General features: G+C 44.1%; 1 long non-coding RNA gene across 1 annotated transcript; it reads right to left on the bottom strand.

Annotated features, from left to right (window-relative positions):
- Window positions 1-1,358: 1,358 nt before the first annotated feature.
- On the bottom strand, window positions 1,359-13,610 carry LOC111144963. The gene is made up of 3 exons (XR_002640448.1): window positions 12,942-13,610; window positions 10,512-10,599; window positions 1,359-1,959 (listed from the first exon to the last, which is right to left on the bottom strand). It is a non-coding gene; the product is annotated as an uncharacterized LOC111144963 (long non-coding RNA).
- Window positions 13,611-13,957: the final 347 nt, after the last annotated feature.

The following is a 13,957-nucleotide window of genomic DNA, read 5'->3' on the forward strand; positions in this document are numbered from 1 at the left end:
TTCTGGAGCCAGAAAGCGACACAACGGGCAGAAATCAAGCTGCCCAGCTGACCCATTGCTGCGGCTCTGGTCACGTGCACAAAGTGACCTCTGTCTTTCTCAGGCTGGGGCAGTGGGGGCCGAGAGAGTCAAGGACTCCGTGGTTGGGATCCAAGCAGCCGGTAGTAGCAATGGAGGAAGGCGCATCAGAGGCTTAGGTCAGAGAAGTAGGAAGCTTGAGTTCCTTTTAAGCAAACAACGCCCCTGGTTGGTCGATGCCACAGGTGGGTCCCAAGGGAGGCGGGAGGCCATCCCCCTCCAGCATTTCTTTTGAACCTTTCTGAGTCTTGACGGCATTTTCTGAAGCCCTTCCGAACCCAGGGCCCCGACTGTGGTTTTCATCTCCACTTGGCAGTCATTCCAGGCTGCTGTCTGCGGGCCCCTCTGCCCTGGAGTTGCTCACCGGGTCCCCTCCAGCTCTGGCCACCGTGACCCCCAAATCCTGGCCAGCTCCACACGGATTTTCACTTGAATTACTGACTCTCCCTTTTTGTTCAGGGTCTCCCTCGTGGCCAGTCACCCTTCCCAAGGACACCAGAGGGGGACGTGAAGGGAAGAGAGAAAGAACCGGAAAAGGTAGGTGACTACACTCAAGGCACTCGAACATTTGGAAATTCATTTAATTCCCTGAAACCTTATAAAGCAAATAGGGCATAATACTTATTTTTACTTCATTTTTAATTTATTTATGAGGCTGGGGGGCTGCTGATAAACCCAGGTCACTGTTACTTTAATCACAAAATTTTTGAAATTATAGAAAAAATATTGTTTAGTTACATTAAAAGAAATGGTTGAAATCTGTTAACCTATTAGTTATTTTTAATTTAATATAATTTTTTAGGTGGGGGAGGGGGAGAAGGAGAAAGGAGAAGGCTCCACACCCAGCAGGAGCCCGACACGGGGCTCCATCTCACAACCCTGAACGGGCCCTGAGAAATCAAGAGTTGGATGCTTAACCCTCTGAGCCACCCAGGCGCCCCTGTTGCTTTATTAGTTAAAATCAGCCTAAATATTTTCATTCTGTTTTTTTTTTCTTTCACTTACTATTATCATAAATGATAAAACCACTACCGTTTATCAAATACATGCTCATGGAGGGCACTGGGCTAAGCATTTTACCTATTCTGTCTCACTTGAGTGAGAACAGAACAAAACCAATACAAGAGATGTTAATTGCCCCATTTTCCAGGTGAGACCAAAAGGAATTTAACTTATCACTTAATGTTGTCACATATTTTCCTAAGTTCCCATATACTGTTTACGCTTGTTTTTAATTGCTACATGCAATAATAATAATAATAATAATAATAACAAAGGGAGGCATTACTCATTCATTTATTGAACAAATATTTAATGGGCAACCTCTTATGTTGTCAGGTGTTGTGCTAGATCCAGGGGTGACAATGGTGAGTAAGACTTTGCCTCCACAGAGCAACTCACAGCCTTCTAAGCATTGTCGTCAGCGAGAGGCAACCACAAGGCAGCGTGGAGATGGGGGAGGTCCCGGATGTTGTGGGAGCACAGAGCAGGGAGCCTCGCCCACCCCTCCCCCAACGCTGGCACTGTCAGAAGAACAGCTGCCAATTAAGGCCGAGGACCACCACAGGAAAACTAGGATAAGCTGAATGGCCACCATTTTATCATCTGCAAAACCAGTGATGGTCACCAAACATGCACCACTCGTGGCCCCTTGATGGAACTTGAGAATTCAGGGGCTCCAGGGGTTCAGATACTTTGGGATTTAGAACCGCAAACCATGTTCATCCCACGGTAACTTTTTCCCAAAAGCCTGATTGCCATTCCCTAGGCCAAAGGGGCCTGAAACAGCAAATGCTCCATTCAGTGTTCATGTCTCTGCTGTCCTTGTGGTAATGATGGTGGTGCTGACGAGGATGATGGTGCTGATAAGACCCGATAAGCCTAATGTTAGAGCATAGAAAAAGAAAGAAAATTCCATAACTCTTTTTATGAAGTAAGTATAACATTGATACCTAAATACAATAAATTAAAAAAACCCAGAGTTACCTGGCTGGCTCAGTCAGTAGAGTATATGATTCTTGATCTCAGAGTTCAAGCCCCATGTTGGGGGTAGAGATTACTTAAACAAAACAAAACAAAAAACAAAAAAAGAAAATGTATAGATCATTCTTTTTTTTTCCTTTTAGGGTTGGGTTTTTTTTGTTGTTTGTTTGTTTATTTAAGTAATTTCTACACCAAATGCGGGGCTCAAACTCACGACCCTGAGATCAAGAGTTGTGTACTCTCTGATTAAGCCAGCCAGGTGCCCCTAGGTCATTCTTACTTACAAATATTTATGCAAAAAAATCCAAGTATTAGCAAATAAACTCTAAGAGGACATTAAAAGCAATATACCATAATCAAGTGGGATTTATTCCAGGAACACAGAAATGATCTGATATTATTTATTAATGTAATTCACCATAATAATAAATTTATGGGGGCGCCTGGGTTGTTCAGTCAGTTAAGCGGCTGTTTTCCCTCAGGTCATGATCTCAGGGTCCTGGGAACAAGCCCCATACAGGGTTCCCTGCTCAGCAGGGAGCCTGCTTCTCCCTCTGCCGCTCCCCCTGCTTATGCTCTCTTATTCTCTGTCAAATAAATGAAATATTAAAATAATAATAATAAATTTATGAAAAATTATATATATCTATAGATATTACAAACTTTTGGGCTAAAGAAATATCCATTCATGTTCAAAACATTAAATTAAAACAAGAATTAATGAATTCATTTTAATATAATAAATGTATATATTTAGAATATATACTTCACTCCTTATGTAAAGGATAAGCACATGAGGTCAGGAACAAGGCTAGGATGCCCAGCATGTCCACTGCTATTTAACATAATATCGGAGATATTAACCAATGCAACCGGACAAGAGAAAACTATTAGAGGCATAAAATTTAAAATTAAGGGGCATCTGGTTGTCTCAATGGGTTAAGCCTCTGCCTTCAGCTCAGGTCATAATCTCAGGATCCTGGGATCGGGCCCGCATCCTGCTCTCTGCTCAGTGAAGATCCTACTTACCACCCCCCCCACCCCGCCTCCTGCCTCTCTGCCTACTTGTGATCTCTGTCAGATAAATAAATAAAATATTTGTTAAAAATACAAAATTAAGAAATAAAACTATACTGGGGCACCTGGGTGGCTCAATCAGTTAAGCATGCGACTCTTGATTTCAGCTCAGGTCATGATCTCAGGGTTGTGAGATCGAGCCTGCAATGGGCCCTGTGTTGGGTTTGGAGCCTCCTTGAGATTCTTCATCTCCTCTCCCTCCTTTGCCCCTCTGCAAACCCCCAGCTCACAGGTGCACTCTCTCCCTCCACAAAAAAAACAAAAACAAAAACAAAAAAACTGTGCATTTTTCAACTATATATATATATCCAACTATATATATCATATCTACGAATAGCGATAGTTTGACGGATTGATTGATTGATTTAGAGGGGGAGGGGCAGAGAGAGAGCTAGAAAGAGAATCTTTTTTTTTTAATTACCTTTTTTTAATTAACATATAATGTATTATTAGCCCCAGGGGTACAGGTCTGTGAATCATCAGGCTTACTCACTTCCCAGCACTCACCATAGCACATACCTTCCCCAATGTCGATAACCCCACCACCCTCTCCCTACCCCCTACCCCCACACCCCTCAGTTTGTTTTGTGAGATTAAGAGTCTCTTATAGTTTGTCTCCCTCCCGATCCCATCTTAGAAAGAGAATCTTAAGTAGACTCCACGCCCAGCATAGAGCCGGATGTGGGTCTCCATCTCATGACCTTGAGATCATGACCAGAGCCAAAATCAGGAATTGGATCCATAACCCACTGAGCCACCCAGATGCCCCAAGAAAACACAGAAATTTAATGATAAAGCTAACACAAACCAAATAATTCTGTAGGATACACATATACGTGTACGTTTTTATAGAGATGAAGAAAATATAAATATGCAAATATGTTTCTATTTCTATGAACAATAACCAGTTAGAGGAAATAATGAAAGCAACACCTCTGTTTAGTAAAGAAACAAAAAAGCAGAAAATATTTAGGAATAAACAAATAACTATATGAATGATGTGGACATGCTAGCATAATCTGTGAGGGAGTTGTTTAGCTGATATTGTGGTGCTAGGCATCTAGAAGATGAATTATTTAGTCATAGAGAAGGAAACATAGTATATAATAGGCAAGCGTGGCCCTGGAAGTAGACACCTACGTAAGTCATTTGGAATCCCTCGGGTATCACAATCCCAGGTACCAGGAGGGCAGTAACTGGTCCCAGGAGAGGAGCTCTGGGTGCCATCTTCTGCCCTGGCTGATTCTCCATCTGGCTCCGGGTCCCTTGTCCCTCTGGGCTGGGAAACTGGCAGCTGGTGTCAACGTGGTGATTTGCTTGGCTTTGTTCTCTCTTCTAGTATCAGTTTTTCCGTAATAAAACTTTTGCTTTGATCTACTAGAGTGTCAAGTGTTTTATTTGCTACTGCTAAAATCGTCAAAACCTCTCTGAGGAAAACTTTAAAACACTCCCAAAAGGCATAAAAGGAGACTGGAGTAAAGCAAAAGACATCCCTTGTTCTTTGCCGGGACAACTCAACTCATAATGATGTAATTCGCATTGAGTTCCTCTATAATTTTAACATGATCCTAATAAAAATACCACATTTTTCCCCAAGAGGAGTTGGTTCCAGAACTTATATAGAAAAATAAACATGCATGAATAGCTATAAAACCCCCCAAAAAGAAGAGCTGTGAGAAAATAAGTTTGTCAAGTAATAAGTGATATTAAAAAGAATCTATAATTAAAACTGGTAGATGAATAAAAAAATAGGTAAATGAATAAACTATTAGAATAAAAGAGAAAGTTCAGAAATATACCTAAGTGCATATGGAAATTTAGCAGATGAAAAGATAATAAATCACAGAGGAAAAGCTGCTTTTAAAAAATGGTGTTGGGGCAATTGGTGTTGGCCATGTGGAAAAGATAAAATTGGATCCATGCTTTACCCTGTACACCAGAATAAACTCCGAATGAATTAGAGGTCTCAGTGTAAAAAAAGAAAGTCCTACTGGTACTGGAAGAAAACAGGAGAATTTAAAAAATAATCTCAGGGCAGGGAAACTTTTTAAACTCTGAGTCAAAATCCACATGCAACAAAAGAAAAGATTGATGAATTTCTCTGCATAAAAATAAAGCAACATTAGCGTGGCAAAAAAAATGTAATAAGCAAAATCAAAAGAGAAGAGGCGCCTGGGTGGCTCAGTTGGTTGGGCGGCTGCCTTCCGCTCAGGTTATGATCCTGGAATCCCAGGACTGAGTCCCGCATCAGGCTCCCAGCTCCATGGGGAGCCTGCTTCTCCCTCTGACCTTCTCCCTCTCATTCTCTCTCAAATAAATAAATAAAATCTTTAAAAAATCGAGAGAAATACTGAACTAGGTGGAAACATTCACCACCTATATCAGAGATAAAGATCTAACTTCCCTAGTACATGAAGGGGACTTGAGGGGAAAGAAAGTTCTCCAAGTATAAAAATACAAAAGAGGGCAATATAAAAATGGACAAAAGAGATAATTTTATTTAAAAAGGCATACAACAGTCCTGAAATATCTTTTGTGAAAGGGAAAATAAGCTATGTAGGTATTTACACACACAGGTGAGAAAAGGAGGGGGGTGGGGAGGGAGAGAGGGAAAGACAGAGAGAGAAGAAGAAAGACAAGACAGAGGGGAGCACAGAGTATGCTCTTCAAACGGAATCATCTAGTAAATGTAGAAGGTTGATTCAATGAGAAAACCCTCATTTCTGGCTGGTTGTAGCAAGGCCCATCAGTGGATGCTGAAACCGCCAGGTGAATGAGCCACTAGGGAATGTGACACTTTCCTAGTCTCCAAGTCCGTGCCAAAGATGGTGTGTAGCTACAAAGGGAAAGGGAGAGATCTGCTTTAATCAAGAGAGGCAACTTTGGGGCGCCTGGGTGGCTCAGTGGGTTAAAACCTCTGCCTTCGGCTCCCCATCGGGCTCTCTGCTCAGCAGGGAGCCTGCTTCCTCCTCTCTCTCTCTCTCTCTCTCTCTCTCTCTGCCTGCTTGTGATCTCTGTGAAATAAAAAAATAAAATCTTAAAAAAAAAAAAAAGAGGCAACTTTGCTTCACCAAATAATGGAACCAACCGTCACAACAGGCCACCTCAAGTGAGAAATGGTAAATACATGCTACCACCTATGTGGTCTTCTTGATAAACTGTTTTTTAACCTGAACCCAGGAATGAGAAAATGATACAGATACAAACACAGAATATAGAATTCTGCAAAGCCTTGAGTCTTCAAAAATGTCAGTGTTATAAATGACCAAAAAAAAAAAAAGGAAAGAAAAGATGTGGAAACTTTCCTAGGATAAAGCAGACTAAGGAGAATAACAAATGCAATACGTATAATGCATATCTTAGATTTAAACAAAAAAAGCAAATATAAAAGACATTATCTAGACAACTGGGAAAATTTACATATGAAGAGAAAATAATACTATATTATGATATCAGTGTTAAATTTCTGGTATGTCAATAATATTGTGGTTGGGAGCTCCTGGGTGGCTTAGTCGTTAAGCATCTGCCTTTGGCTCAGGTCATGATCCCACCATCCTGGGTTCGAGCCCCACATTGGGCTCCCTGCTCAGTGGGGAGCCTGCTTCTCCCTCTCCAGCTCCCCCTGCTTGCGTTCCCTTTTGGCTTTGTCTCTCTCTGTCAACTAAATGGATAAAATCTTAAAAAAAGAAGAAAGAAAGAAAGAAAGAAAGAAAGAAAGAAAGAAAGAAAGAAAGAAAGAAAGAAAGAAAGAAAGAAAAGAAAGAAAGACGGAAGGAAGGAAGGAAGGAAGGAAGGAAGGAAGGAAGGAAAAGAAAAGAAAAGAAAAGAAAAAAGAAAGAAAGAAAAAGAATATCGTGGTTATAGAGAAAAACATCCTTGTTCTTTGGGAATACTTGGTATTTAGGGATGAGCTGTTATGGTGCCTCCCACTTATTTTCAACTAGTTCACCAAAAACAAACGAACAGAAAAATAGTTATCTGAATCTTGGAAGCTTAACTTGAGACACACATTTAAAAAAACTGGTGCCGTGGTGATCTTCATGACACACCCTTAAAAACCGAAATCTGAATGGTTGAGAGTAAGGAGGGTGTAGGGAACACGATTGTTATGAAAATAATCCTTGATGAGGTTGTTCTTTTTTTTTTTTTTTAAGACTTTATTTGAGAGAGAGTGAGAAAGAGAGAGAGAGCTCATGAGCAGGGGGGAAGGGTAGAAGGAGAAAAAGACTTCCAGCTGAGCAGGGAGCCCGATGCGGGCAGGCTCCATCTCATGACCCTGAGATCATGACTTGAGCAGAAATCAAGCATTGGCCACTGAACTGACAGACCCACCCAGGTGCCCCAATTTATTTTACGTTTTTAAGAATGTGGTCTTATCATCTGTGCCATAGACTCAGGGAGATTTCTTTTCTCTTTCTCTCTCTCTCTCTTTTTTAAAGATGTATTTATTATTTTAGAGAAAGAGAGAGTAAACCAGGGGAGAGGCAGAGTGAGAGGGAGTGGGAGAGAGAATTCTCAAGCTGACTCGCTGTTGAGAGAGGAACCTGCTATGGGGCTCCATCCCAGGACCTTGAGACCATGACCTGAGCTGAAGCCAAGAGCCCTCTGCTTAACCAACTGAGCCACCCAGCCGCCCTACCACTTACTTTATTTTATTAAAAAAAATTTTTTTTAAGATTTTATTTATTTATTTGACAGAGAGAGATCACAAGTAGGCAGAGAGGCAGGCAGAGAGTGGGGGGAAGCAGGCTCCCTGCTGAGCAGAAAGCCTGCCCCGGGCTCTACCCCAGGACCTTGGGATCATGACCTGAGCTGAAGGCAGAGGTTTTAACCCACTGAGCCACCCAGGTGCCCCCCCCCCTTTTTTTTTAACTTTTTAAAGAAACTTTTAAAGGTATAAGAGTTGCAGAAAGAGACACAAATCACAAATGTATAGCTTGAATGTCTATCATTACATCCATGAAACCACCATCTAGATAAGAAACAAAACAATCCAACAGCTCAGAAACCTCTCTAGGGCTAAGATTTAAAACAACTTGAGCATCATCCAGTGGGTGCTTCTCCGCCCTGTTGAGTGGGCATGGTTATTATTATTTTTTTTTCAGCAAACGTGTTTTGAATACTGTCCTCTGTGTCAAACACCCTGAAATGCAGGTTGCATACCATATCATGGTGTTCATTCTCGGTAGGCACCTGCCCGAACAGAAGCTGTTTGCACATTAACATCCTTTTCAGTTAAAGAATCGATGTTTGTCAGGCTTTTGCTGTCCAGATTTCACTCACTCTTCGCACCCTTAGATTTTCCACCAAGGGAATCACAGACTCTGACCGACCAACCAAACCTACCTACCTTCCTTCCTTCCTTCCCTGTCTCTCTCTTCCTTCCTTTCACTTCTACACCCAATGTGCGGCTTGAACTCACCACCCTGAGATCAAGAGTGGCGTGTTCTTCTTACAGAGTCAACCAGGCACCCCCAGACTCCCTAATTTCCAACATACCTGCTTCAGGTGGTGTCAATGTTACGTCTGATACCAGACGTGAGACTGTGCCTCGGGCTTAGCTAACGAGGGTATCACATATCTGGCCATAGATGGGTTCACGAATAGGAACATGACCCAGTCAGAGCCAAAGAGATGTAAGAAGGATTTCGTTAGGATTGTTGGATGAAGCACACCCACTTTTCTATTAGGCTTGGATGGGCTGGGTGGGGGAGGCATGGGGATGCCGACGTGGAAATGCCGAGAACTATTTTGTCACTTCTGAAGGGTCACCCTAGCTTCGGAATTTCCACAGGGTTGCCTGAGGTCTCTACCAAGACTTGATCACAGCCCGTTTCTTTTTCTGCCCAACGGTGCCTCCTCTTCACTTCCACAAGTATCGATCCCCAGAGCAGCACAACCTGCCATGCCCCATCTCTGCCTCAGCGTCCATTTCCCTGGGCACCTCACTTTGGCAGACATGGTGCTAAACACTTACATAAATTATCCATTCTACAGGTGAATCCTGAAGGCGTACTACGTGTCATACAGCATTGCGACTCCCATGACAGCCTATGACCCTATGAACCTCACCGTGGGGAAACTGAAACACACGGTAGCTGGGTAACACATCCAAGGCCACACGGCTAGTAACACACGGAGCCAGGATTTGAACTTGGGTCTGTGTGATTCTAAAGCCAATGTCCCTAACACTACTGCCACAGACAAACCAATAGTGGAACTAAAAACCACCCCAGAATTCCAGGTCTTCGGAGGCAACGTCTTTGTGTAGAATCCTCCTCTGCCTCCTATCACTTGGTCCAATGTCTTGCCTTCCTTGGTGGCCCTGGAATTGGAATTGAACGCAGCTCTCAGAGGCTCCTCCGGCTATGCATTCCCACATCTGGTTTTCTGGGCTCTCAGATCAAGGGAACAAGATCCCTTAGCTCCCGCTTTTCCCCCAGATGACTTTTCTCCGGTTGCTATAAGAAAGTACCACCAACTAGCATGCTTAAAACAACAGAAATGGATTCCCACAGTTCTGGAGGCCAGAAGTTAGAAATCCAGGTGTGGGCAGGGCCGTCTGAGATGCGGGGTGGAACCCTTGTTAGCTTCTGGGGCTGACTGCCAATGCTCGCTGCTCCTAGACATGCAGCTGCTGTCACGTCGTCATGTGGGCTCCTCCCTGTGTCATCTATGTCTAAATGGCCCTCTTCTCGTAATACACCAGTCACATAGGATTAGGCCCACCTAATGACCATGTCCTTTTTTTTTTTTTTTTTAGGATTTTATTTATTTATTTGACAGATCGAGATCACAAGAAGGCAGAGAGGCAGGCGGGGGCCGGGGGGGGAAGCAGGCTCCCCGCTGAGCAGAGAGCCCGATGTGGGGCTCGATCCCAGGACCCTGGGATCATGACCTGAGCCGAAGGCAGAGGCTTTAACCCTCTGAGCCACCCAGGTGCCCCAGAAGTCATTCTTTAAATCATCTCACTCAGTGAGATATTCCAAGGAGAAGGCAACACCCCAGGAATCCCCTACCTCCAAAGACCAAACCCAACCATACCTCTCACCCTTCACTCTCTCAGGTGCCCTCTCCTCACTGCGTTCGAATTTTCTGAGCTGCCTGGAGTAGTGTGACCAAGCAAGTCATCATCACAGACACTTGTACTGAGAGGTGACTTTGGGCCAGCCTTGTGCTCAGCCTCACAGTGAAAAGAAGGAAACATTTGTTATCCCCGTGTCATGGCTGAGGACAAATGAGGGCGGAGAACTTTCGAAGCAAGCCCAGGGTCCTGAAACTGGCAAAGGGGCAGAACCAGGACGCAAGCCGAGGCCTGGGAGTCTCTTACCCACAGTGTGTCCTTCTGACAATGCTCCCTTTCCCCTGCTTACCTTCCAGATGGTTCCTGCAGGTCTCTCCTTTCACCCTGGGGTTTTACATGCAGAAGGTGACTGACATCCTGGCTCAGAGCATCTCCCCCTTTCAAGAGAAGGCTGTGTGTTATGAGTATTGATTCCCCCATGTGTGATTCCCATCATTACATTAAAAACTGCCAACCACAGTGGCACCTGGGTGGTTCAGTGTGTTAAGTGTCTGACTCTTGGTTTTGGCTTAGGTTGTGACCTCAGGATCACGAGATCTAGCTCCACCCCCACAGTCCACGTCCGCCATGTTTTACATTCGATTCCCAGACCTGTTCATCTTTTTTTTTTTTTTTTAAATGTAAATTCTATGCCCATTTTGGGGCTGGAACTCACGACCACAATATCAAGAATTGCATTCTGTACCCACTGAGCCTGCCGGGCACCCCAAGACCTATTCACCTTATAGCTGAAAGTGTAAACTCTTTTGCCAACCTCCTAAGTCTTTTCTTTCCTTTTCTTTTTCTTTTTTTTTTTTAAGATGGCTTACCTTTGGGCGCCTGCGTGGCTCAGTCAGTTAAGCACCTGCCTTTGGCTCCAGCCATGATTCTAGAGTCCTGGGATCGAGCTCTGCCCTGAGCTCCTTGCTCTCTTCCACCTCTGCCTCCAGCTCCCCCTGTTTGTGCTCTCTCTCTGTCAAATAAATAAATACAATCTTAAAGTAAACCTTTTTTTTTTTTCTTTAAAGATTTTATTCATTCGAGAGAATGAGAGGGCAAGCGAGCATGAGAGGAGGGAGGGTCGGAGGGAGAAGCAGACCCTGATGCGGGGCTCAGTCCTGGGACTGTGGGGTCATGACCCGAGCTGAAAGGAGATGCTTAACCAACTGTGCCACCCAGGCACCCCCTAAGTGCTTTATATTTAATCCACACAGTAACTTTACCCTGCGGGCACTGTTATTCCCATTTTTCAGATGGAAACACCGAGGCTCTGAGAGGTAAAGCAACTTGCCTAAAGCCATGCAGCTAACAGATCCTAGGTCCGGGTTTCTAATCCAGCTCTTCCAACTCCGGAGTCTCTGCAGAGAGGGGCTAGGCAAGGTCTACTGCCTGGGGTAGCCCTGGGATGACCAAAGGTGCCACATCAGGGAGTGGCACCAGTCCACCAGCTCCAGGCCAGCTGCATGGGTGCCCGCTCAGTGAGGTCAGCACATCACAGGCTCTCACTGTTCCTGGCGTCACACTGGCATGCAAGGGCCTCCAGTATTGCCTTCCATAATGGTCACCTGATCCCTGAGCTGGTGGGCAAACAGCCTGAGATGTTTATTCCCTGACGACCAACTGTCTCACAGACAGACAGCCCCGGTGATAAGAGAAGACAGAGGAGATGGTTGGGGGGAGCGACTCGATAAAGGAATCCCCTGACTCTGAGAAGTGCTCTTTTACTTGGCTGGGGCCTGGAGTCACAATACCAGCCTCTGAATGGCAGTGACATTCCCCAGGGATTAAGCAAGCCGTGTAGAAGCTGGGTCTCCACGGGGGCGCGGAGCCCCATGGAACTTAAATCATGCAATTAGCCACCAGCTAACATTTCTCCCACATTCATTTCATACCGCCATCATTTCCCATCCCTCCTCCAAAAAAATTCAGCTACAGCTTGTTTTATAACACCCGTTGTCCTTCGCTGCTGCTTGGCTTTCTCTGGGAAACAGCAAAGGAGATCAAGTCATTTTCTGGATCCTTCAAAGCGTAGCTCAAAATTGTCTCCCAGGAAGCCATGCCCAGGTAACCCTGCCTCTCCTGCTCTGGGCCCCCTCGGATTCTGAACTCAGTCCACAGTGTTGGTTTGAGGCCAGGTACTGAACCAGTGGTGGAAGGACAGAGCTGAAGGCACCTGGGCTTGGGGCAGTGATGCTTTTAGGGGAGGCAAAGATGCTGATGTCGCTCCTGGTTTGGGATAACTGCGTTTCTGTTCAGGAATGATCGATAGACCTCGTGGTCCAGAAGCTGGATTTCCCGACCCCCAGTCACCTGCTACGTGGATTATACTACAACACCTGTGCAGCTCATTAGAGGAGGAGGGGCCGAGATGATAAACCCGCCACCAGCGAGATGGAAGCTAAGCCTTTCCTCACAGCCAATGAGGGACACTCTCTGTGAGTTGTTAGGCAGAAAAGAACCTCCTGGGTCATGTCCTCACTTTTCCTCAGCTAAAGTTCCCTGACTGTCTCCTTCAAATTCAAATGTGAATCCAGTTCCATGAGTAACCATATTATTTTTAAACAGCATCCTTCAGCCACTGCCTCTCCCGGGTTCTCAGAGAGGTAATCCTTCGTGAAGCCAGCACACACAGGATTTTATTTTATGATTGTTTGAAAACATTTACAGGGATTCCAAGGAATTCAAGTAAAAGATTATGCTACAGCTCTGAGAGGGGTGCCAGCATATCGATAAAGCTTACCTGGGTGGGGGTGGGGCACTGTTGATAGAAAAGAGAAGTCAGGTTCTGTGGAGAGGCAAGAGACCAAAAAGAGAGATGTTAGAGACAGGTATTGGAGATATCCGGCTAGGATTGAACAGACGAGCATCTGGTCTCAAAAGCCCATTATAACAAGAAGCACCCATGTCACCGCGTGGGGTAGTTAAAAGCTTGGTCCCAGGAGGAATGAAGACCAGGATTAGATCTTCAGCCCCTCCACTTAACAGCTGGCCAGGTGGCTGACCTTCTTTGGGCCTTAGTTTTCTTACCTGTAAAATGGGCGTAAAAACAACCATCTGGTAAGGAAGGTGATTGTAAGAATTAAATGAGAAATAGGGTGTGCTTAGGACAGCCTGGCATAGAGTAATACTCAGAAAAACAAAAACAAAAACAACCAAAAAGCCGGTAACTGTGATCATTAACCCCTGGATAACAGTTAATATGTTGTAACTAAGTTCGATAGGTTGATTAATACTTACCCATAATTGTCAAACTGGTAAATTCTAACTAGCAACATGACTGCTGGCAACTTAATAAGTTAATTATTCGACTAGCTCTACTGGGTTGTTAAGATATCAAAAACAACTCTGGATGATACACTGTCCAGAGTGTTTCTTCTTCATTCTTCCAGATGAATTTTTGCTTTAAAAATAAATATCTTATGAGGGTTAATGGGGGGGAGGGGGGTTGGGGGGGTGGGATTATGGACATTAGGGAGGGTATGTGCTATGATGAGTGCTGTGAAGTGTGTAAACCTGGCGATTCACAGACCTGTACCCCTGGGGATAAAAATATATTATATGTTTATAAAAAATAAAATTAAAAAAAATATCTTATTAATGTGCTAATTGTGTTAAGAATTACCAGTTGAAGAAATAAGTAATTAGATTTTGTTGTTGATTAAAAACAGCACGTGTTCCTGATTTTAAAAAATTCAAACCATACATATACTACAATAAAATTTTATTTCAAATAGTCAAACAATATAAAAAAATCAC

Source organism: Enhydra lutris, unplaced genomic scaffold, assembly GCF_002288905.1.
Source record: "Enhydra lutris kenyoni isolate GAN:26980312 unplaced genomic scaffold, ASM228890v2 scaffoldscaffold12, whole genome shotgun sequence".
NCBI lineage: Eukaryota > Metazoa > Chordata > Mammalia > Carnivora > Mustelidae > Enhydra > Enhydra lutris.